This window comes from Mauremys reevesii, linkage group 7 (assembly GCF_016161935.1).
Source record: "Mauremys reevesii isolate NIE-2019 linkage group 7, ASM1616193v1, whole genome shotgun sequence".
In the NCBI taxonomy this organism is placed as follows: Eukaryota; Metazoa; Chordata; order Testudines; family Geoemydidae; genus Mauremys; species Mauremys reevesii.
In genome coordinates, this window is record NC_052629.1 from 17874112 (window position 1) to 17898654 (window position 24543).

The 24543-nt window shown below is 40.9% G+C and overlaps 2 long non-coding RNA genes across 5 annotated transcripts in view; one reads left to right on the forward strand and one right to left on the reverse strand.

Annotated features, from left to right (window-relative positions):
• Positions 1–21372, reverse strand: part of LOC120368577 — a 73441-nt gene extending 52069 nt beyond the window's left edge. Inside the window, exons 1-2 of the long non-coding RNA XR_005582656.1 lie at positions 21109–21372; positions 19755–19901 (exon numbers count right to left, since the gene is read on the reverse strand). This is a non-coding gene — a long non-coding RNA (uncharacterized LOC120368577). The remainder of the gene's footprint in view (positions 1–19754; positions 19902–21108) is intronic.
• Positions 9–13771, forward strand: LOC120368576. 4 transcript variants are annotated; one of them, XR_005582652.1, is made up of 3 exons: positions 9–107; positions 1600–1772; positions 13510–13771. It is a non-coding gene; the product is annotated as an uncharacterized LOC120368576 (long non-coding RNA). The 4 variants fall into 4 exon arrangements; XR_005582653.1 differs by having other exon boundaries at positions 13576–13771; XR_005582654.1 differs by lacking the exon at positions 13510–13771 and adding an exon at positions 5206–5375.
• Positions 21373–24543: the final 3171 nt, after the last annotated feature.

The window sequence follows — 24543 nt, forward strand, 5'->3', positions numbered from 1 at the left end:
TAGCAGCAGCACCTTGATCACTGGACATTACTGCAGTGTGAAGAAGGCTGCAGGCTCAGCTGTGAGCAATTAAACACTTTCTATTGGGGGATTATGAGCACTGAGTGGTAAGTACTGGGATAATGGAGTAATTGGAAGTATCTAAGTGAAAGGAACAGGAAGCAAGGGGAGCTCTGCTGAGGAGAGAGGCTGTGTGAAATGCTCCTGCCTGTGTTATGTTCTTGGGCAAAACTGCAGAGGAATAAAAGATATACTTGGTGAAAGGAGAACTGTCTGGGTATGTTCATGCCATGTGGAGACAAAAACAGGCTAGACAGTGTGGCGCACCTGGTAGCTAAGGGAGCAGCCTGTGACAATCACCAATAAGCCTCTGTGTCACAATTCCATCCACGCGTCTCAGACTACAACTTATTTTCTTTCAAAAAGACAATTCCAAGTGCAATGCAGGGCAGAGGGCTTCATAGTGCAGATCATGAGGAGGGTTCAACCGTATGCAAGTGAGGCAACATTCACTACTCACTGCATCAAGAAAATAAAGCCAAGAAAAGGTAGAAAATAAGTCCAGAGTTAAATATTTGCTACACTGGAGCTCCTGAGAGAGCTAAATTGGAACCCTTTGAATCTATAGATTTTTTTTTTTTTTACTTTACTTATGGCCAAAAGTTACTACTGAAATAAACACTCTCAGCCCATCTGGGGAGAGTTTTTGGAGTCAAATAATAAACCATTCATACCTAATGAAAGCTTAATACTGAGAAGACTAAACAGAATCTTGAACAACACAATGACCTACCAGTAATTTTGCATGAATTTGACTCTGGATTTTTGTGTGTGTGTGTGTTTTTGGTTTGTTTTGTTTTGAAGAAGGAAATATTTTTGAGATCTTTACAGGAATTGGGTTGACCCTCTAATGAGATATCCTGTGATATAATGTGCTCACCTTAGAGGTTATACTTATGTTTTTAAATTGCAAGACGATACTAGTAATCATGTTACCACTAAGAAGACAAATGATTCTCAGTATAACCTTCAAACTCAGACAAATTCAATGAATGGTCATATATTTTGATTCTGTTCTTTGAGTTTTCTGACTAGAGTTACTCTACAGGCCATTACAGCTAATGTATTATGTTTTGGTATTTGTCTTTATACAGGTAAGTTTGAAACTCAGTATATTGGGAATTATATGGATCATATTATTTATTTATGTAGTAGGCTATGCTGTCTCAATGGTATTTAAAATGTTGCTGCCTTTGCAAAAGGCTTTCTCCTCTCCCCACCATACCTCTTGTATGTACTCTGTTAAAGTCAGATTTAGGGTACACATATTGTATGTGGACACACTTAAGCATTACACTGATATCCAATATTTACAATAGTATTAGTATAATCTAATAGTATTAGTATCTCTAGTCTCAATGCCTTTACGAAAGAAGCTTGAGATTTTGAAATGATCTTATATTTTAAAGATATCTATGTAGATTTGTCAGTGGTGTGACTCTTTTGTTGTCCCTTGTTGTAGCATTTATAAAACCCCAATAATACATAAGGAAAATAATGGATGTGTTTAACTCACATAAGTTTTGCTTCCTACCACAGCAACAGCAGCCATCCTACAAGCTACCATTGCGAGAAACTGGTTTCTCCTAAATGACAGGAGTGTGAGATAATCAAGAGCATTAGCGGGAAACACCCGACCGAAACTGCAGCTACAGAAACTGACATTTACAGAAAGCATTAATGGTGCAGTATGTGGGGAAACACATGAAACTGTAAGTAATATTGTCTCTGAACAGCTTCAAAATGCAAGAAGAAATTGCGAGCATGTCAATTTATTTCAGTCATTCTAACCGATAACAGATCAGGCTCAGATTGTAAATGAGGGCAACCAAATGGCCTTATTGTAATTTCAGGGCATCTACTCATGTGATTAACAGCTCACTAGTGTGAAAAAGGAGTGTACAATGTGGTCAAAAAGGGAGGGTGAAAGGAAAGAAAGGCGCTAGCACATCATTGTACAGTGCCTCAATCAAGCACAAAAAACGAATGAAATCACAAGTCACTGATCCCTAGTACAGAAGGAGAGGGAAGGAGGAAGGGAGGGGATCATAGTAACAGACACTTTGAGGCAATTATACTTAATGTACATTGAAAAGAAAGAGTCAGAATTTCCCTTCCCCAAGGCCAGGTGTAATATGGAAAGATCTCTATCTGCTCTGTTTCAATTCATAAAGCAGACAAAGAATTCTGGAAACCCATATTGTTTTGTGCAGCTGGTAACGTCATGTGTCAAGGGTGGTGTGGTCTGAAAGCTTGTTTTTATTCTCTCTCTGACATATGTCTTTATTTACCATTGTACTGTTAGTGATCTGATTTGGTTCCTTCAATTTCAAATCCTCTGGCTTAAAATCAGATGCTATATCAGAAGGGAAAACTTCTCCACGCTCCTCCACCCCTAATTTAAATAAAACTAGCCTTCCTTGTTCCTCACCATAAATATAAAATATTCCATAAATTCAGAGAAAGATGGGGGGAGGGGAGTGGCACCAGTGTGTCTATGTTTAATTTTATGTCTTCTTGCCATATTTGAGAAGCTTGAGTGAGAACATTGACATGATGGGAGATAGAGTACAGTTCCTTAGTGAGAGCAATTATCACATTTTTGTATGGTGCAAAAAAGAGCCTGGTTGAACTGAGGAAGAAAATTACTGTAAAGGAATAACTGTAAGTAGCTGAGAAACTACTGTGATGACTTAGACAAAATACATAATCCGGTTTGTAGAGCTTTTCCATTACGGCTTACTATAAAAGCAGCAAAGAATCCTGTGGCACCTTATAGACTAACAGACGTTTTGCAGCATGTTAGTCTATAAGGTGCCACAGGATTCTTTGCTGCTTTTACAGAACCAGACTAACACGGCTACTTCTCTGATACTTGCTTACTATAAGTGTCAGCCAATTAAGCAGGCTGTTTATGCAGCACTATTGCTCGTCTCAGCTCTGTGTTCCACATGTTCCTAAGTGTGTACAGTAAGAACAGAGGTGTGCTGAAGACAAGTTTCTATTTCTAGACTGGGTAACTGAGAACGAGAGCTGGTCAGGAATTTCTGTCAAAATTATTTTTTGACCAAAAATGCACTTTCTGCAAAATTGAAATTTCCCATGGGAAGATTTTGATTGTGCCAAACTTCTTAAATTTTCTCAATAGAAAATTGAAATTAAATATTTATTTTTGACCCAAATCAAAATATTTCAGTTTGTTGAAATGAATTGAAATATTTTGTTTTGAATTTAACTACATGGTGCCACAGATCCTGTTGGGAGTTGAAGTTTGGGTGCTTCATGCCCCCGTTATCTCCTGTGGGGTGGATTTCCTGGCTGGACTACATCTTGAATTTGTACATATCAAATGCTTCAAACATGGTCTGACTGATTTAGCTGAATGTGTGCAATCTGCCTGCCAGAATACTGAAGTGACCAATCTGGAAGCTTGAATTCTGAACCCCCAAAATGGATACTTCATGAATAATCTATAGACCACTACTGGTTTGCTCATGATTTGTACTGCCTACCCACCAAAAAAAGGCCACAATTCACCACAATTTGTATTTGGGCAATACTGTTTGACCACCCTTACTCAAAAAATAGCTAAAGACAAAGGTGAAGTTGACTACACTGGATCTATTGTCCAAATTGAGTAAAGTATGGGCATGCACACACACAAAGTGTAACCAGTAAAAAGTAATAACAAATAAAATCAGTTATTTAAAAAAAAAGTTCAGATTTAATAATTTCAGGTGCTGTATGTAACACTCAACAGAAGGGTCACCGGTGTAAATTCTGATGGAGGTACCAAATCCAGTGGATAAGAGACTGGGAGTCAGAAGGCATGGTTTATCTCCCCAGTTCTGACACTGAACTGCTGGATGATGTTGAACCAGTAACTTTACCGCATCTCTTTTTTCCTTAGTTTTCCTCATTTGAAATATGAGGATAGTGATAATTGCATTATTTTAAGTGCTTTGAGATATAGGGAAGAAAACTCATGTTAGAAGTAAGACCCCAATCCTGTAAATACGTACACATGAGTAACTTCTTTATGTATGTGAGAAGTTCCCTCATATGCATAAGTGTTTGCCTGACCAGAGTCTAAGTATTCGTATTACTCAGCTGAATAATTCTTACTCAAGTTGATTCCAACAGAAGTCTATGCATGAATAAGAATTCTTTATGTGAATAGGGTTTGTAAGAGCAGGCTGCCTTCTTTTTTTTTTTTAATTATTTTTTTAAAAAATGTGACTTTTAATCCCGACCGTGTCCCTCTAAAAGTAATATCATGTAAATGGTAAAAGAATTATAGTAACACCTTTTAATAATGGCAAATCCTGATTATTACTTTTGATATTCATTTTATTAACATTAATGATGATGAATGCACTTGGCATGTTGCACGACTGCTGTGTGTAATTCCTTAGGAATTCCACTTTCATTTAACATTAATTATAAAGCATTCATTATAAAGTGTTACTAAAATTAATTCCCGGTCTTCAGCCCTGTCTGCCAAGTTTCAACCTTCAGCAAATTATTATGGGTGAATTATAGACCCTGGGAAAATGAGATCTATAATGGAATCTTAACTACAGTGATACATTCAGCACGGCAATATTAAAATAAGAACAATATGCAGTTGGATGATTGCAATAATTTGCAATAACATATTCTATGATTCTCCTGTTCTCAGTCCCTTGACATCTTCTCTTTGAGCCCACAAAAATTAAGATATTTAGCAAACTTGTTTAGTCCAATATGACTCACAAGACACTATATTCTTCTTGTTTAGAGACTGTTTGATTATGATATAATGAACTGACTCAGGATATTACCTCTTTGGCAATTCAGCTTCCTGTTGCTGAGGCTGCACAGACACCATGGCAATACTTTTGATACAGCCCAGCAGAGCCAAATGTGGTTCATTAAAAGAAGATTTATTCTCATGCATCTGTCTTGAGTCTGTCATAGTCTCCCAAATGGGACTCAAGGCATTTGACAGTCTTATTTTTCTTCCAGCTCTGACATTCACCATGGAGTATATAATTTTATTTCTCTCGTATTTCCAGCATCAGAAGTAGCAGTTTTGTATATCTAAAAGGCTTTTGCTGTATCCTGTTTTAACAAGAAATCCTAACTAGACATTGAATTTTATAGCAGATCCTACAGCAGAGGAAAAGGAAGGATGGCATTCGTTTCTCTTGCTTTATGCAAGTTCACACACCGTTATTTGGTCTCTTGTTTTGGCATCTGGCTTTTAACATAATGAGCAGATCCAGGTCCATTTGGAAAAACCCACCCACTGGAAAAGAAACCACAAAGATTGAATTTGCCAAGATCAGGAGCTTATTAAAGTGAATGGAGAAAGAAAAAATTAGAGCGAGAATGTTGTGTAAAGATTGAACAGGGAGACAGGATTCCTCGGTGCTCTTTCTTTCTCAGTCATTTATTCACTGTCTGACCTTAGGAAAGTCACTGAATATTTCTGTGTCTTGGTATTTATAATAGTAAAATATTTATTCGGCTTTTATATATGACTTTCCATATTATAAAAGCACTGCACAGTGTTTCTTTCCTTGGTGAAGGAGATGCACTTGTGCCTAAGGCACTAGACTGATATTTATTTATTTTGATTTATAATAAATGCATCAAAGAGCATACACCACAAGCTCTGGGCACCCTGAATAAACTCTTAGAGGTACGATTAATCATAAACACACTCTGGCAATGCCTCCACTAGCCCCACCCATAAATTAAAGCTTATAGTTATTATCTTGTTCAAAAGCTTTGCCATCCTGTCATGGAACACACAGAGTATGTGGAATAGAGACAATACAATGTGACGCAAGTGACCAACATCAATAACAGGGACTGAACGTTCATGCAGGTCATAGATTTTAAGGCTAGAAAGGGCCATTAAATCATCTAGTCAACCTCTTGTATATCACAGACCATAAAATTTCATCCAGTTTCTCCTGTACTGAGCCCAATAACTTGTTTAACGAAAGCACATCTTCCAGAAAGCCATCCAGTCTTGAAAAAAATCCACAGGCTATAAATTAACTGAAACAATTCAGTAAATACTTATAAATCAAAATAAATCAAGCGTGGTTTCTAAACTATTTCTGATATAAAGAAGCTACATGTGTGCCACAAATTGTTCAAAATGACCAATTCAATCATTATGCAAAGAATTTATGCCAGTGATTAATTAAAATATGGGCTTGTGGATATCAAACTGAATTTAATAAAATCTCATTTATTTAACTTAGTGTCCGCCACCTTCTGAAACACTGTTTTTCAATTTTAAAAATTAAAGAAAGGAGACACAGGTTTTGCAAGAGACATGAAAAAATATTTCCTTAGTAAAAGTACAAGTTTTTCTTGAGGTCTAATCCAGATATTTGAGTCTTGAGTCATGCCGGTGATATCACTGACCATGCTGCCAGGATCTACTCAGAATGAATAAATTAAGGTTTTATTGGTGCGGGGGGGGTCTTTTTAGGTGACATACTCCTCATGCAAGCATCGACTTGCAACAACTTGTTTTTAAAAACTCATTTTGTGAATTGTTCTTACAACAAGTCCTGAGAATACAGATCAAAACAATAGTCAGTATGATAGCAGTCAATGCACAGACACATACATGAAAGCTGGCAGTCACAATTTAACATTTTCAGGTTTTCATTTTTATGCGCTTTCCACATACCATGCCAGCTTCCTCCATTCCAGGCCAACACAATCTGCAGTATGAATAAAAGAACCCAGAAAATGTACCTATCACTACCAGGAAATGTACCACCAGCAGGTGATTCATTCAAAGAACATTTCAAACTACTGCGTGGGTTTCAGCTAATTGATTACAATAATTTTGTCAACCTGTTTCATTCTGTTATTCAGTGCTAAGCATTTTCATCTTCTGAGTAGTTGTACATAAGTCCAATAAAAATTAACACAGGCACCTCTTTCCAAGTGGCTGTTTGGTTGCTGGATTGCTGTTAGTACCATAAAATAATCTGTTCACAAGGACTGCACCAATGCATTTGAGCCAAAAGATAGACTTATATTGTGTCATTAAAACACATAAATCCTACAGATTCAAAGGTTTATAAAAATTATGACAACGGAAAAGATCTTTAGGTCAGTAATCAGGAATGACACAGCATATTATTGCCCAATTCCAACCCCATCTCAGGTCAGCCTGACCTTTTCTTACCCCAGTGCAAACTCACTCATTATTTTTAATTATTTGAATTGCAGTAGCCCTAGGCAACCAGTCAGAGCCCTATCATACTATAAGCACCATGGAAAAAAAACAGTTCCTGCCCCAAGAAGCTTACAGTCTAAGTATAGGATGGACAAGAGACAACAAGTGGACATCTCCTGTCCTCTTATTGAACAGCCTTGGAAAATTCTACTCACACAAAGTGAATAATTTTATTTTAGAGGCAATTTTTACCCAGTTTTTAGTTCATTATTTTCTTTCTCATCAGCCATCCTAGGAGAGGACAAACAAGTAAATTTTGTAACCGGACTGGTAAATTTTCACAATTTTGAAAGTCTTGCTTGGTCACCCAACCCAATTTTTAGGGTTATTTCGGTTGTGGTGTTCCTCAGACTTTGGAATTGAGAAAGGGACTTGGCAGGCAGGCTGTACCCTTCAAACCCAGCCTAAGCCTACAACCTTATGCTGACCTCCCACAAGCCAACTTTTAAAGACAAACCAACACAGCTTCTCAATTCTCTCTCTTTTCTCAGCCCCATAATAAAATGAGCCTGACCCATCTGGCGTCAATGAGAGCCTTTTCTTTGACTTCAGTGGACTTTGGAGACGTGCTTGATCACATTCACAGCCAAACTGTACACTGTGTGTTACAGGGCTTTCAATAAATGTCTATTCTTCCTGCAGTAATTCCAAGATCATGACTGAAACAAATGTGGTATTGAAGAATGTGAGTGGGTGATACTGAGTTTATGATTCATTCATTTTAAACTGCACCTGCTCATCCATTAAGGTATATATAGTCAACATTTGAATAACTTCATCCAGTGGGGTCAATATGGACAGAAGAAGATAGAAAGGGTGTATAAAGTGGCATAAGAAGGGGAAATGTGCAGAAAGTAAAATAGTATATATAAGCAAAGTCATCTCCTATCTTTCTAGCTTGTAATACTAAAAAATAAAGGGCCAGATGATGTCTCCTTCAGCAGCACCCAAAGGATATCCTCTGTGCACAGTTCTTCCCATTTACTTGTGGAAATGGGAGGGAATCAGACATCTCTATGCTTGTGGGCCTCACCGAGGCCCTTCATGAGGCATGGGATAATGTGGGCAGGAAGAGGAGGATGCATTACCATCACCCACCAAACCAACAATGAAACTGCAGAAGAGGCAGGGAAGTGGTAACACAGGGATGTGTATAGGTGGGGGAATCCTTAGTGGGGCTTTTTCACTGCAGCTGCTCTGCTAGGGAGGCTGAAGAGATGGGACCTGGGTGAGGTTGCTTACATCTTTCTGTATTCTGAAAAGTTTTCTGTAAAAGCTTGCATTGCCGTCCAAATACAGTGCTGTTCTCAGATGGATAATTGAGGTTTATGAAATGCAGGGACTAACCACTAAAATGTCACTTTAGGTTGAGGTTGTAACTGAGAAACCTCAGTTGTCCCGTTGTTCAATTTTATAACAGACACACAAAACCAAAGTTTTGTAGTTGCAAGGGAACTGTGTCATTTTATAGGGTTTTACATCCTTGAATATGGCAGTGAAGTCAGTAGGTGTATTTTAAAATGGATCCACTGAACAACAACTGTTTAATAAGTTAAATACACATTGGAATTACAAAATAAAGTGAAACATAACCAAATAAAACCACAAATTGTTGTAAATTATGCAGGGCCAGATGCTACTGTCAGATCTCCACTGTAGAGCCATGGCATTTGGCTTTATTTATTCTTTAAAGCTGGAAATGTCAAAGGAGCCTAAGGGCATTAAGTGTTCAATTTCCATTGAATTTTAATGTGAGTTGGACATTTCAATAGGAGCTCGGCACCGAACACCTTTAGTTTCTTTTGAAAACCACATTTTAAAAGTCTTTACAACATAGAGTCCCCATCTTTGATTGGGGATCAGCTGTAACATTCCAAATGGAGCAGATCCCCATATTCACATATCTCTTTCTAAAAGATATGTTCTAGCCCCGTGTTCTCCACAGCCAGCCCGTGGACCAGCTCCAGCCCCTGAGATCTCCCTGACACAGTTCAGGAAGACAGCAAGCCAGTCTCTGATATCAAAAAGGTTGAGAAACACTGTCACCCAATGCAAGGTATAGGCTGGATCCAGGAATAAAGATATTAATTCATTATCAGAGAGCGGCTCAAACCAAAAATCACATATCTGAACAATTCAAAGTTTGGACCGTTTGAAATCCAGATCCTTGTTATGTTGTTTGTCTCTAATTCTTAGAAAATCTTTAAAAACTAATAGATTATCTGGAGGAATATTTCAATTGACACTGCAAGTGTATAATAAAAGGCAATCCTATGGAAATTAATGGGGTTTCTGTGCATGGATCTGTTTCAAAATCAGGACTTGTGGTATTTTTGCAAAATTTTCGTTACATGTCATGATTTTTTATGGGGGAAAGCTACTATTTGGAGTGAAAAAAGTCCCATTCTAAAAGGAAATGGCCCATATTTCAGTCCTACTCCTGTTCAGCCAATTGCTAAGACAAACAAGTTTGTTTACATTTACAGGAGATAATGCTGCCCACTTCTTATTTACAATGTCACCAGCTGGAGAGATGGTAGGATGATGACTGGGTATCTAGACTGTGGGGGAAAGTATCACAGTGAAGTTCAAAACTGTCATGGGTTACTAAGTCTGGCCACAACACAGGTCCCGATAGATAACACAGCAAGTTAGAGATTTTTCTCTCGCATACAACTAACGCTAAGACACCATCACCACTAATCTTAAATTTTATATCAGGTCTGCATTTTATTAATTTCCTACTTTCTGTCAGCTTCCACATCTCTATAGCACAGTTAAAATATTTTACAATAGTAATTAACCACCATTTTTGCAAGAGATCAGCACTGAATTTTACAAAAATACAGAAGAGATGGTAAGGTAGGTAAAAAGGAGTGGCACCTCCCCTTAAGTTTGCCACCCATTCTATTCAGGACAGAGCAATAGGAAGAGGAAGAGACAATTCCTATTTCTTCAGCACATGTCTTTCCTGGCCCAGTAGAGGGATGTGGAAAGCCCTGATATTCAGCAGTAACTGGTACGGAATGCTTTCAGGAAGGAGCTCGGAGAATCTTGGGCTTTCCAAAGTCTATCCCCTGGTGTAATACGATGCGGACTAAGAACAAGAGAGGAAAGTCACTTTCTTCAACTGATGAATGAGGAACTTTATAAGAATAAGGGAATCTCTATTATTCCTGAAGTTACTTTGTCTCCCTCCACTTCATTGTATAGCTACTGCCTAGAACTAATACTGGATGAAATTTGGATTTTCCAAGCCACAGAAAATTCCAATATTTCAACTTTCTGTCTCCCTTGCTCCTCCCACTTAAATCAGGATGAAAAGTTGATTTTTTTCTGAAAAAAATTCAATTCAGAAACATTGAAACTTTTTTCATCATTTTCAATAGAAATTAATATTTTGACACTCTGAAAACAAAATGGTTCATTTTGGATTATTGTACTGTACATAATGCTTCATTTCTGATCAGTTCAATATTAAACTGCATTTTCCTAAAAGGCACACTGTCTGATGGGAGTTGTGGTTCAGGATCCCCATGTCTCCACTCTCTCAAGCTTCCTGACCGGACTAAATTCCTCAGAAGTCACCCAGTCATGTAAGTCCCATGATGCATCACCCAACTCAAACCTGTATTGCATTATGGGAGATGTAGTCCTATAAGTAGCCTGGTTGATTGGAGAGAATGATGGCCTGAACTAAAACTTCCATAAGATAATGTGCCACAAAGAAAATGCAGTTTAATCTTTTGCTGAACTGATTATAAAGAAAATGTTTTGAGTCAGTTCAAAATTAAATATTCCAATTTGGGTTGAACTGAGCCAAAATGAAATAATTCCTTTCAATTTTCTCAAAAAAAAAAATCAAAAAAATTCAGCAAAATCAGAATTTTCTGGATGAAAATTATTCCAGTGGAAAATTCCTCACCATCTCTACCTAGAACCTTCTCCAGCCCACAGCTGCTTGGCTTTCTGGTACACTTTTAAAGCAACAGTACATATATTTTTTATACCCTGTAAGATCTTCCTGGCAACAGATGCTGTTATTCTCCATGTGAAGGTAAGATTATGGGGCTCAGTTGTCCAGACAGGTCTAACTAGGTCTGGTGAAGTGGGCTTGCAGTGGGGATGGGAATGGGAGGTCCTGATTCTCCTTCTGCCGTCCTGCCATCCATGGCCTTGGCTATAGCTGGATACTTGGAGAAAGGAACACCAAGAATTTGGGTCTTTCCTTTGTCAGCCCCTCTGCAAGTTCTTCTTGAATGCTGTTGCTGTTCTTCCATGTAGAGGACAGGGGGGGGGGGGGAAATGGGCCCAGTGCACTGGATTGGATTCATTCTAGGGAAGGGATGACTGAAAGGTTCTGACTTACCCTGGTCTCCTCAGTAGTAGCTAGTGCTGGCTATTTTCTTTCTTTACAAACAGTAGGTGGAAGAGTAACCTACATCAAGGGATAATAGCTTAAGTTTCCTAGGTAAGAATTATAAAATGATTAAGTGTTTGAAATGGGTAAATTGTAGCTGGCATAGTTTGAAGTTTCCAAGGACAAATGTGATTGGCTTTAAAACATTTGCTAAGAAATGAGTTCTGGAAACACTCAATGTCTGGGACAAGTTTTGCCAAGTTTTGTCAAGTGGCAGAAATCCTACCTCCTTCCCATTTTATCCCTGCTTCTCTCCTGCAGATCTATCCAAACTGAAATACTTGTTTATACAGTAACTCCTCACTTAACGTTGTAGTTATGTTCCTCAAAAATGCGACTTTAAGCAAAATGATGTTAAGTGAATCCAATTTCCCCATAAGAATTAATGTAAATGAGGGGGTTAGATTCCAGGGACATTTTTTTCACCAGACAAAATATATATATATATATATATATATATATATATATATATATATATATATATATATATATACACATACACACACACACACACACACACACAGTAGAAGTTTTAAACAAACAATTTAATACTGGTACACAGTGATGATGATTGTGAAGTTTGGTTGAGGTGGAGGAGTCAGAGGGTGGGATATTTCCCTTACTGCTAAATGATGAACTAGCAATTGGCTGAGCCCTCAAGGGTTAACTCTCTCACTCTACAAGGCAGCAGGAATGGAGGGAGATATGTGCATTTCCCCTTTAAGTACCCTGCCTTGTTAATTAGATCAGCATGCTGAGAACGCAGCTGCTGCAATCTCCCTCCTGTCCTGAATCCTGGTGTGTCCCCCCTGCTCTATGGAAGATGTGGTAAGCAGGGTGCAGGAGCAGGAGGACACCCTGACATTAGCCTCCCTCTTCCTTCCTTCCCCTCCGCACAGCGAGCAGGAGTCTTGGGGAACAGCTCAAAGGCAGAGGGCAAGAGCAGCACATGGCAGTGGGGAGAGGGACAGCTGCAATTGCTAGCTTGCTGGGCAGCTGCTGCATAGGGAACTTAGGGGAGCGAGGAGCTGATAGTGGGAGCTGATAGGGGAGCTGCCAGTCCACCCTGGCTCCAAGTCCCCACCAGCTAGCTGCAACGGGCTGCTCTTCCTGCAAGCAGTAGGCAAAGCAGGCGGCTGCCAAACGACGTTAGAAGGGAGCATTTCACAACTTTAAATGAGCATGTTCCCTAAATGATCAGCAATGTAACAATGAAACAACGTTAACCGGGATGACTTTAAATGAGGAGTTACTGTACTTTGAAATGGCTATATCCAGATGTTTCCTCTACCTGCCCTGGAATTCAATGTAAAGTTCTGTGACTCATCTTCTCTCACATGGGCTCCTTAATGAAATGTATCTTTCTTGTTGTGGTGGAAAAGGGACAGTCTGGGAACTGAACAATTAATTGTCAGTCTCAACCATTCCAGTCCCTGAACTGACACCATGTTGGACAGGGGAAACTGATTTCATCCCCTTCATCATTTCTTAACTTCCTCCTTCCCATTAATATACACAATATGTTGCCATAAATGAAGAAAATGGAGAGCTCACTTCCACAACAAATTTTTAAAAGTACGACACTGTGAAATAAGTGTCATTCATCTGAAAGGCTGCAGAAATTTCTACAGAAATGACTACTTTTTCCTCACATTTCACGTAAGTGTGTTCAGCATATATCAAAATGCGTCTATAAACAGTATTAACATCCCTTTAAGGTTTGGCATCTGTGGTGTGGGTATTTTTCTCTCTTTTCTTTTTTTCACCATTTCAGGTAATGATGCCTGACTTGCTCTGTAGTGTACAGGGAAGTCTGGTGAATGTTACACTTGTTTGGCAGACAGGAAGTGACTGCATCATTAACACTATCCAGAAGTGAGTGCTGATAAACCCTGGCACGGCAACAAAAAGAATAGCCAGGCAGAGTGACACGAGAACTTGTGGAAAACATCTGCAGTTCACGGAAGAAACCCACATGACAGAACAAAACAGAATCAGTTCAAATAAACCTTGTCCTGTGCAGGCTATAAACAGAATAAGTTTGAGGATGAATATATTGGCCATGCCATGTCCATTAAGTGAGATAAGATGTATTCTTCTGTTTCTTATTTTAATATAAATGTCAAATGTGTTTTAGTCTCATTGTAAATATGCTTCAGAATATGATATAATTTTAATCAGTCCAGTGAAGCCCAGTTGTAGCTACCATATTGAATTTATCTTTCAAGAATTTCCTGCTTTTATTATTTTAAGACTCTGGCAGTTTAACTGAGACTGAATGGCAGCTAACTCCATAAAAAAAATCTGAGACCAGACTTACAGTAAGGAAAGAGAGAAAAATGCATAAGGGTTTCTTTGGAGTCTGATGCGCCAATCATGATTTACCCTGAAACTCAGTAAGTTACATGAGTTTCTACATGGTGTTCATGCCCCTACATGCTCGGTTTGCTGAATTATTGCCATCGCTCCCTTTTAGCATGAAATATGAGCTAGTTAATGGATTTACCTTATTTTCATATAAGGTATCAGACTGAACGTCCAAACTTGGAAAGCACTTCCTTGAAAAGAAAAGTTTCTCCCCATAGGTGGTGAAATTTGAATAAAATATTTGTAAGTCTATAATGTTTTCCTATAAGAAACAGCTTTTGACATTTTTTTAAGGAACTCTTTAAAGTTCCGATAATTATTGACATGTCTTATGTATTTGTACTGCCATGTCTTCCTGGTATAATAACCTGAATGCTCTCAAATTTAAAACAAACTTCTTTTAATGAGTTCAGGAGAATCAGAATATTTGCCTTGGCATGCTTGATATTTTTAGTTCACAGACGTAGTCCATTCAAACATAATCAGCAGCAGGAGAAGGCATTAAGCTTTCCTCAGTGTTCCTAACTCAGCAAGTTTGATAGCCAAGCACAAAAGTCAGGTAGCCCAGATAATTCTTTAGAAAAACAAGAATCACAGTCCAGTGAGAACAATGAGATCTGACTTAAGAGCGGCAGTCGGAGGGTAAAGTTAAATATGAATAATATTTGAATTAGAAATGTATTCAACTAGATTTAATTATTTCAAAATATTTTGCTATTTAACATATTTGCTGGGTCAAGTTCAACAGATGCCTTAGTTTTTACTCTAGCACTTTAAAGTGAAAAAACCAGAATGGAATGTTTGCAAACTTAATGAATGGCAAGTATGTGACCAAAGGATTGGAGGCAGGTATACAGCCTACACCCACACTTTTTATTCTGATTTTAGCTTCTTATTTTAGAAGCTCAAGTACACCCACTTTTAACAGCTATGGACCAGTGAAGAGGAGGAAAACAGTTAAATGATAGGCTGTAGTCTCCGAGGGTAACCTTTTCAAAAGCACCTAATGTCTTAGGAGCCTAAGTCCCATGAAAGTTCCTAAATCAATTTGACCCTTTTGAAAATAGTATTTAGGCTCCAAGTGCCAGAGATACAAAGGTATTTAGGTGCTTTTGTAAATCCTACCAGGGACATATCTGCACCTTTAGGCACCTAACTGGGTAAGATCTACTGCTGTGAAATAACAGAATTTTTGATCCTGTGGCAGTTAAGGGGGGAAGAAAGAGCAACCTGAAACCAACTTTTTCCAAAAAAAAAAAAATTGGTAAAGCAAAAAGGTTTTAGAAAGTTTTATAAAAATATCCATTTCAGAGCAAAGAAGTTTGACCTGAAATGAAACATTTTGTTTCAATGTCATGGGGTTTTAGTGTTTTTAAAGATAAAATTGAAGAAAATTGTGAAATGCATCATTTAATAAAAAAATTGAAACATTTCATTTAGAAAAATGTCAAAGCAAAACATTTGGATTTTTTCAATTTTTTTTTCATTTTAAGCTTTTTGGTTGTTGTTTTTTTTTATGAGGGAGGTTACCAAAACAATTTGGCAAAATCAACAGAAATTTGCAAAATTTTTGGTCAATCCAAATCTGTATTTTTGGTGAAATTTAGCCCTGCTTTCATAAGATGTTTACCTGTCCCTTTTCTCCAGCTCTATGTTATCTTTTTTGGATACCTTGAGATTGGCCAAGAAAAGCTGGGAGCTTTTTTCTTTTTTTTTTAAATAGGACTTCGACTCCTAAGTGACCTAAGCTCTTTGCAAACTTTTACCCCTAGTTCTCAGACCAGTAACTACAGATGTTGAATATAAAACAGCAGTTACCAGAGAAGAATGGTGATTCACAAAGCACTCATGTACTGTACAATATCCTTATTTCTAAAATTATCACTACAACACCAGAAGATATCACAATTTCTGGATCAGAACCATGGTGGTGAAATAAGTGAGAAGAGAGAATTTACCAGATTTCACTTCTCTCTCCATACTTCAAGCCAAAAATGGCTGAACTCTCACAACACAAACCACTACATTTTGTGCTAGATTCAGGTTCTGAAAGCTGTAGTCATGTTAGGGTATTGCCACACCTAGAGCACATTGCAGTAATTCAGGGCTGGTCTACACTGTGGGGGAGGGTATCGATCTAAGATACACAACTTCAGCTACGTGAATAGCGTAGCTGAAGTCGAAGAATCTTAGATCATTTACCTCTCGTCCTCACGGCGCGGAATCGATGTCTGCGGCTCCCCGTGTCGATTCCACTATCACCGCTCGCTCCGGTGGAGTTCCGGAGTCAATGGGAGCACATTTGGGGATCGATATATCGCGTCTAGATGAGACGTGATATATCGATCCCCGAAAAATCGATCGCTACCTGCCGATATGGCGGGTAGTCTGTACATACCCTCAGTCTTGAGGTGCTAAAGATATAACTGTAGTGATCTCTGTTTCTGAAAGATGTTTGCAACCACCCAGCCACAGACAAATGGAAAACATTGCTCTTACCACTGCTCCCAGCAGGCCATTCAGAAGCATCTGGGGACTCAGCAGAACCCATAGGATGTGAACCTGTGTAGCAAATGGCAGGCAAATTCTCCCACTCACAAGAGCTAAAACTACTACCAATCTTGGCTGGGTTCCCCAACACACAGTCTTACTCAAGATGGGTTCCAGCCAGTAAGGCATAATCCAAATCTCACAAAGAAATGAGCAGAGACACTCAAAAGCAATTCCATTTTCCCTAGCAAGGGCCCACCGTTGTATCAACAAACCCTCACGTTCAGTGGTATCAAAGGCAGCTGACAGATCTAAGAAAATCAGAAAGAACACCTGGTCTTCATCGCAAAGAATATTATACTAACACAACCATTGCACAATCCATGTCATACGCATCCCTTTAAAATTAATTGTCTGGGGTCCAGGAGACCAGGGGCGGCTCCAGGCCCCAGCACGCCAAGCACGTGCTTGGGGTGGCATGCCTTGGGGGGTGCTCTGCCGGTCCCCGGGAGGGCGGCAGGGCAGGGTTCCTTCGGCGGCATGCCTGCGGAGGGTCCTCTGGTCCCCCAGCTTCGGGCAGGACCAGCGGACCCTCCTCAGGCACGCCTGCGGGAGGTCCACCGGAGCCCCGGCACTGGCGAGCAGCAGAGCGCCCCCCGCCGGCATGACGCCGTGCTTGGGGCGGCGAAATGTCTAGAGCCCCCCCTGCAGGAGACCCAAGGATTCCAAATGTTGCCAGATTGCTTTGCCACAACCTTAATCCTCCCTGAATAAGGGGGAGTCACTACAAGGAATAGTTGGAGAGTTTGTCAGCCTCAATATCTAGTTTCTTGAGCAAATGTCTACAAATTGCTTATTTCTTGCCCTTCCTAGGTAAGCACTGACATTCATTTTCAATAAAGGATCCAGTACAATGCTGCTGGCCTCACCAGCCAGAAGAGAAATAGGCCAAGCTCACTGGTTATTAATTTAAGTTCCCTCAACACCCCCATAATCTCAGCAAATTACACTGAGTGAAACTCAAGGGGGCAAGAACCTGCTTTTGGCTCCCTAGATATGGCTCTTTTCAGCACACAGGCTAAATGTTCAGTGCAAATCTGACTGTCTTGGGAAGCTGCGGGCTTGGAAACATTTCACTATAGCATTTTTTCCTGGTGTTTTTCACTGGGGGAAGGATGGGACTTTGGTGAACATTAGAAGGTTCTTGAATGTGAAAAACTGATAACACTGGTCATAGAACTTCCCAAAATAATTTCTAGGACATATTTTTTTAGAAAAACATCCAATCCTGCTAGTGATGGCCATGACCCTTGGTAAATTTCCCTCACTGTTCAAAATTTACACCTTATTTCCACTCTGAATTTGTTTAGTTTCAACTTCCAGCCATTGGATCATGTTTCTCTGCTAGATTGAAGAGCCCATTATACAATATTAGTTTCCCATGTTGGAACTTACAGACTGAAATCAAGTCACCCCTTAACCTTCTCTTTGTTAAACTAAATATATGGAGCTCCTTGAGTCTGTCACCATAAGGCACGTTTTCTAATCCTTTAATCATTCTCATGGCTCTTCTCTCCAATTTATCAACATCCTTCTTGAATTGCGGACACCACAACTGGACACAGTATTGCAGCAGCAGTTGCCTCAGTGCCAAATACAGAGCTAAAATAATCTCTACTCCTACTCAAGATACCCGTTTATGCATTCAAGGATAGTATTAGCTCTTTTGAGCACAGCGTTGCACTAGGAGCAGGGCCGGTGCTACCATTTAGGCCAACTAGGCGGTTGCCTAGGGCGCCAAGATTTGGGGGCACCAAAAAGCAGCACCCCCAATTTTTTTGTAAAGCGTTTCAGCGGCCGCTGCGCTGGGAGGGAGAGGGAGTCTGAGCCCCCACCGGCAGCCCAGGGGTTCCCTGGGTCAGCGTGCCGCTGGCAGCCCGGGGTTCCACCACTCGGTTGCTGCTCCGCTTCTCCTGCCTCCCAGGCTTGTGGCGCCAAACAGCTGATTGGCGCCGCAAGCCTGGGAGGATAATTAGAGCAGGGGCGGTGTGCTCGGGGAGCAGAGGTGAGCTGGGGTGGGGAGCTGCCGCGGGGGTGCCTCAAGGCAGAGTGGGAGATCTGCCACAGGGCTCCTCCCCTCTGCTCCGCGTCCTCCCCCAGCACGTTGCCCCCACTCTAATTCTTCTGCCTTCCAGGCTTGTGGCGCCAAAACAGCTGACTGGCGCTGCAAGCCTGGGAGGAGAATTAGAGCGGGGACGGCGTGCTCGGGGAGGACGCGGAGCAGAGGTGAGCTGGGGTGGGGAGGTGCTGCACAGCTCCCCGTGGGGGGAGCTGCCGCGAGGGGCGCCTCAGGGTGGAGAGGGGGCGGGGAGCTGCTGCAGGGCTGGGGGGAGGGCGCAAGGTGGAAGTTTCGCCTAGGGCGCGAAACTTCCTTGCACTGGCCCTGACTGGGAGATTATATTCATGTGATTATCCACCATGAGCACCAAATCTTTTTCAGAGTCATCGTTTCCCAGGATGGAGTCCCCTATCTTGAAAGTATGGCCTGCATTCTTTGTTCCTAGATATATTAATTTACTTTTAGCCATATTAAAAACCATATGAGCAACATATCTGTATCACTCTGTTCAGTCATCTGTCCTCTTCTTATTTACCACTTCCCAATTTTTGTGTCATTAGTGATGAAGCATGTTTTCTCCAGGTCATTGATAAAAATATTAGATAGTGTAGGGCCAAAAACTGATCATTATGAAATCCCACTGGAAACATACTTGCTCTGTGATTATGCCTCATTTACAATTACATTTTAAGACTTAACAGTTAACCAGCTTTTAATCCATTTAATGTGCCAGGTTAATTTTATATTATTCTAGTTTTTAATCAAAATGACATGCAATACCAGGTCAAATGCCTTATAGGAGCCTAAATATATTATGTTAATGCTATACTTTTATCAACCAAACTTTTAATCTCACACAAAGTTATCAAGTTAGGGTAACAGGATAAATTAAAAAAAAACAACAACACCATGTTGATTGTCATTAAATACATTATCCCTCTTTTAATTCCTTATTAACTGAGTCCTGCTAAGCTGCTCATTTATCTTGTCCTGAAATGATATGAGACTGACAGACCTATAACTACCTGGGTCATCCCGTTTACCTTTTCATAATAATGGCACAACATTAACTTTCTTCCAGTCTTTTGCAACATCCTTCATATTCCAAGACTTATTGAAAATCATCATTAATGGCCCAGTGAGCTCGTCAGCCAGCAATTTTAAAATTCTTAGATGTGAGTTATCTGGACCTGTGAATTTAAAAATGTGTAAATTTAGTAGCTACTATTTAGTATCATAGAATATCAGGGTTGGAAGGGACCTCAGGAGGTCATCTAGTCCAACCCCTGCTCAAAGCAGGACAATTCCCAACTAAATCCTCCTGGGATTTTAGTGGAATGAAAAGAGTATTATGATATAACTACATCATCTGTTTTTTCCCCAAATACTTCTAGGATATGTGTCAAATCCAAAGATAATTTGCATTTGAGTCTCTGATTTAAGTTGAAAAATGTATAAACTTAACAGTAACAAGATAGCTCCCTAGTGAACACTATGGGTCAAAAAATTTCCATTTAAACTGTTTTTCAATGGAAAATTGGGTTTTCAACTACATTTAAAAAAAAGTCTTTTTACACAGAAAATTTTTCATTAAATACATGGAAATATTTCTATTTAGGTATCCTATCACGGTGCCTCACGTCCCCATTCACCTCTATCAGCCAGGATCCCCAGGCAAATTACACCTCCCATGATGCACACACACACACACACACACTATTAAGGGAGACTGGGGTGCTTCATGGGAAATATAGTTTGACCACTGAGTTTCTCCTATAAAGGAAAATGGGAGCATGATGCTCCCAAACTAAAACTCTCATGAGGCACAATAGCAGTATTTCTGAAACAAAGTATTTTGGGTTTTAATTCAGAATATTTCAGTTTTCAGTCAAAGTATTTTGGGTTTTGATTTTTTTCCTGAAAGCTCAAATTTTTGTGTAGAAAATAAAAAGCCCAATTTCTATAAGCTAAGCTAAACTACTTCTAAGCTATAGTGAACTGTAACGGTCCACACCCCTTGGGCCGCATGGCCCGTCGGTCACAGTCTATAAAGCAGCCCTTCAGTGCAGGGCAGCGTGGCCTAGTCGCCAGAGTCTGTAGCGCCACCCTTCGGTGCAGGGCAGCATGGCCTAGCAGCCAGAGTCTATAGAGCTGCCCTTTGATGCAGGGCAGCAGGGCCTAACAGCCGGAGTCTATAGCATTGGGGCACCCCTTATGGGGCATGGCAGTCCCAGTAGGGGGGCCCAGGCCCACCCGATTCCACCAGGCTCCAACCCAGGGCCCTAAAAGTGGTGTAGTGGCTTGCCACTGACTCGGCACGGGGGTCCGACCAAAACATCCTGAGTTTCCCCAGGGTGGGTGGTACCACTCCGTCACCCTCCCTGGGTCACTTCCTACCAGAGTCTGTGTTGGGGTTTCCCATGAGATGTCAGGTCCTGTGTGTTCGGCAGGGCCAGTTGTCTCCAAGAGTTCCTCCAGTCACCAGGGTGCAGGCAGGCCGTGGGCGGCTCCGATTCCCGGTGCAGGCAGGGGCTGTGGCTGCCCCTCCACAGGAGCTTCCCAGGCAGGTCCTTCCCCTGCAGCCTCCAGCCCAGAATGAGCTGGGCTCCCTCCCTTTATACTACTAGAGCACTTGGAGCATGCCCAGTCTTGCCAGGGAGGCGGGACTTCCACTGTCAATAACATGGGCTTAACTCTGTCCGGGCTAGTGCAGGGAAGGCAGATCCCATCACATGAACACACATCTAAAAGAGTTCAAGAACAAAAGTTATTTCACATCAAGGTCAACTAAGCCTTAAATCTGTCTTCAGATGTTCCTTTATGCAATACCATTTGATGAATTAAGTGTTGTGTTTTTGTTTATATTATTTCAACATTTGAGAATCAAACAACATCGTTTTGCAGACATTGCAAGTATAAATCTATAAAACCACGTGAGTTTGGAAATATCTTTCTAGAAAGTTAGAGCATATTTTGAATCTTCACATTAGAGGTTATTGTTTGCTCTTTAAACACATATATAAAACCAAACTCTAGCTTTTACCTTTTTTTTTTTTTTTTGGTCAGAGAGTGTCATTTGCCCATGAGAATTTATACCTGAAACTCATCTGACATTTGTTGAAGAGGCTGTGCTGTTAACTGTAAAATATTAATACTGAAGATCTGAATAGTTGCTTCCTGAATTGTATGCTTTTGACAGAGGAGAGGGGGAAATATAGCTCCAAATGCCATACTTAAAAAGGTTTGCTACATGAGTAAACACACAGCTTACCTCACCTGGGAAATCCTATGTAATGGATTTAAAGATGAACAAATCCCAATGTTTATTCAGCCTAATGGATACAATGGATTAATTTGGTAACTTATCTCAGTGGTGAATGGTATAAGAAGCTGTAATAGGCCTCTTCTGAAAGCCAGGGGAAAATAACATTTGTGCCCATAAAAAATACAATACACTCATGTCGTATTTCATCTTGAAAAGCCAATAGGAGTTCCCAGCCAAGCATTTTTATCACTGGACTATCTTGATTTATACTTTGAAGTTCTCCGAATGAAATATTCAGTCTATCATTTGCTACAAATGAACTTGCCTTCACTTTATCTGGGTAGGAAGCAGTTGACATGGGCAGAGTTTGAGCATTCAGTGGTTATGAAAAAAGCAGTTTAGAAACATCTCCATAACTCCTTAGAGATAACACTTGAGGAATAAGGAACAGCTTTTATAGTATAAAGGATCCAAACCTGAAAGCCCCTACTTGTGTGAGTAATCCAACAGAAGTAGGTTTGTGGGATCGGCCCCCTATAGAAGACTTTGCAAGACAAATACACCTTGCCTTATACTCAGTGTAAGACTCCATGAGTCTAGAACCCAGGCCAGCTATCAGAGAGCTAACATCTCCAGACTGCCACCCAGCAGCATCTATAGCTAGCTTTAGTGTAAGCTCCACACTGCTGCCTGGACACTTACTAGAATGCCCCTTGGATTTATATAGGGCAGAGCAAGGAGCAGTATTTAGCCTAAGCCTCTTGTCTGGGGCAGATAGCAAGTAACAGTCTGGGGCTCTGACCCTCTGGGTGGGGCAAAGCAGCAAGCGGACTTTAAATTCAGCCTTCGGGCTGGAGCAGAAAGCAATTACAGACTAGGGCCCACAGCCTCCTGGCTGGGACAGGCCACAAACAAGGCACAGGCCTTCTGGGCTTAGGGTGAGTAAGCCACCATCCCAGAGATGGGTTTGGTGGCAGGAGATAAGAGGACACAGGCCCACCCTATCAGGTCCCAGCTCAGGGCCCTAACAGTGGCATGTGGTCCCACCGCTGACCACGGGTCAGCAGGGATCTCACTGAAACAAGCTGACTCACTTCCTGGCAGCACAACTGGACTAATGTCTGGTTCCCTTCATCTACTTCCTACTGTAGTCTGTTGCCATGGCTCTGTTGGCCACACATCCTCAGCAGCTTCTGGGTAGACAGCCAATGGTAGTCCCAGTAACTCCTCTCTGTCCTTGGTCCCCTCAGGTGGCAGGGTGTGGGGCGTCTAGGGACCTAGTCCTGAGGAGGACTTGAGATGTCTGCGTCCTTCCCTGGCTTGGCATCAACTGAGCGGTGGGGCCCTCTCTTTATAATTCCTGTCCCATTCTTGCACTTCCATGGAGGGGGAGAGGGGCTAGCTGGTTTGGCTCCAACCACCAGGGGGAGTGTAGTGGGCCCTCACTGTCAGGCTCGGAGGGAGACCACTCTGCCTCACTACAGACATTTTAACTTTGTAGAAACCACTCGCTAGTTTCTTTAGATTTATTTATTTTGACTTCACAATTGTGTTGTAATGAGATCATCGCACTTAAACCTTGCCAACCTAATTAGAGTTGGAGCAAATAATTTATTCAGTGAATTTCCCCTTTTTGTCCCACTCACAAAATGCCTGTGAGTGGCTTATCATTTTCTTTACTTTAGTTACCATGCACCCAGTAATGCTACAGCATCAAGTCTGTCATGACTGGGTGGTCAAAGCAGGGGCTGGAAGTCAGACTGGATCAGAAACAGGCATCAGAGTCCAAGACAGGCCAGAGGGCAAACTGGGAGTCAGGTGTCAGGAGGCAGGCAAGGTGAGGTTACCAGGAGATCAGCAGCAGGCAATAAGAGCAGGTATCGAAGGGGAAGCAGTCCTGAACAGGGAGAACCTAGTTGTATGGACAACTTCCTGTGCTTGGGTTACACAGAGGCTCGGAACTAATCAGGACCCACAGGGTTCCACCTATCAGATGCCAGGAGTAAAGTCCTCTTTTAGAGTTCAGCTGCTATTCCAGCAGCTCTTAGCAGGTCATTGGGTGGCAGGTTGGGGTAGCCTAGCTCCTAAGACTCCTGTGGACCAGGATTCAAGACCCATCATCCTCGCTGCTATCTTACTCTAGCAGACATCAGAAGATCAGTCCCTCTGCAAAAAATTAGGAGAGTTCAAGTTTAAAGGGCCAATATTTGGAGTCTCTGTATAGCAGTTGGACTTATTTTAATTGGACTAATAGCACTGCTTTGTACCAGGCATAGTACGAGAAACACTGTGAAATGCTACACATGCCTTTGTAGCACTGTAGCTCAGTCTCAACCTGTTACAACTTATCCTGTTCCAGATCTGGGTTTCTCTTGTGCAGCAACCGCTAATCGTTCAAACTGCGTTCTAGGCAAGGCCATTAAATTCATTTTGCACTTGTGCTTATAAAAGAATTTGTATTCAAGTCTTCAAAGGTGAAGTCAGTGCACTGTGAGACTTTGGGCCAGATTTTCAAAAAAGCTCAAATTGTTGGGTACTGAGCTCTTTTGAAAGTCTGGCCCAACCTG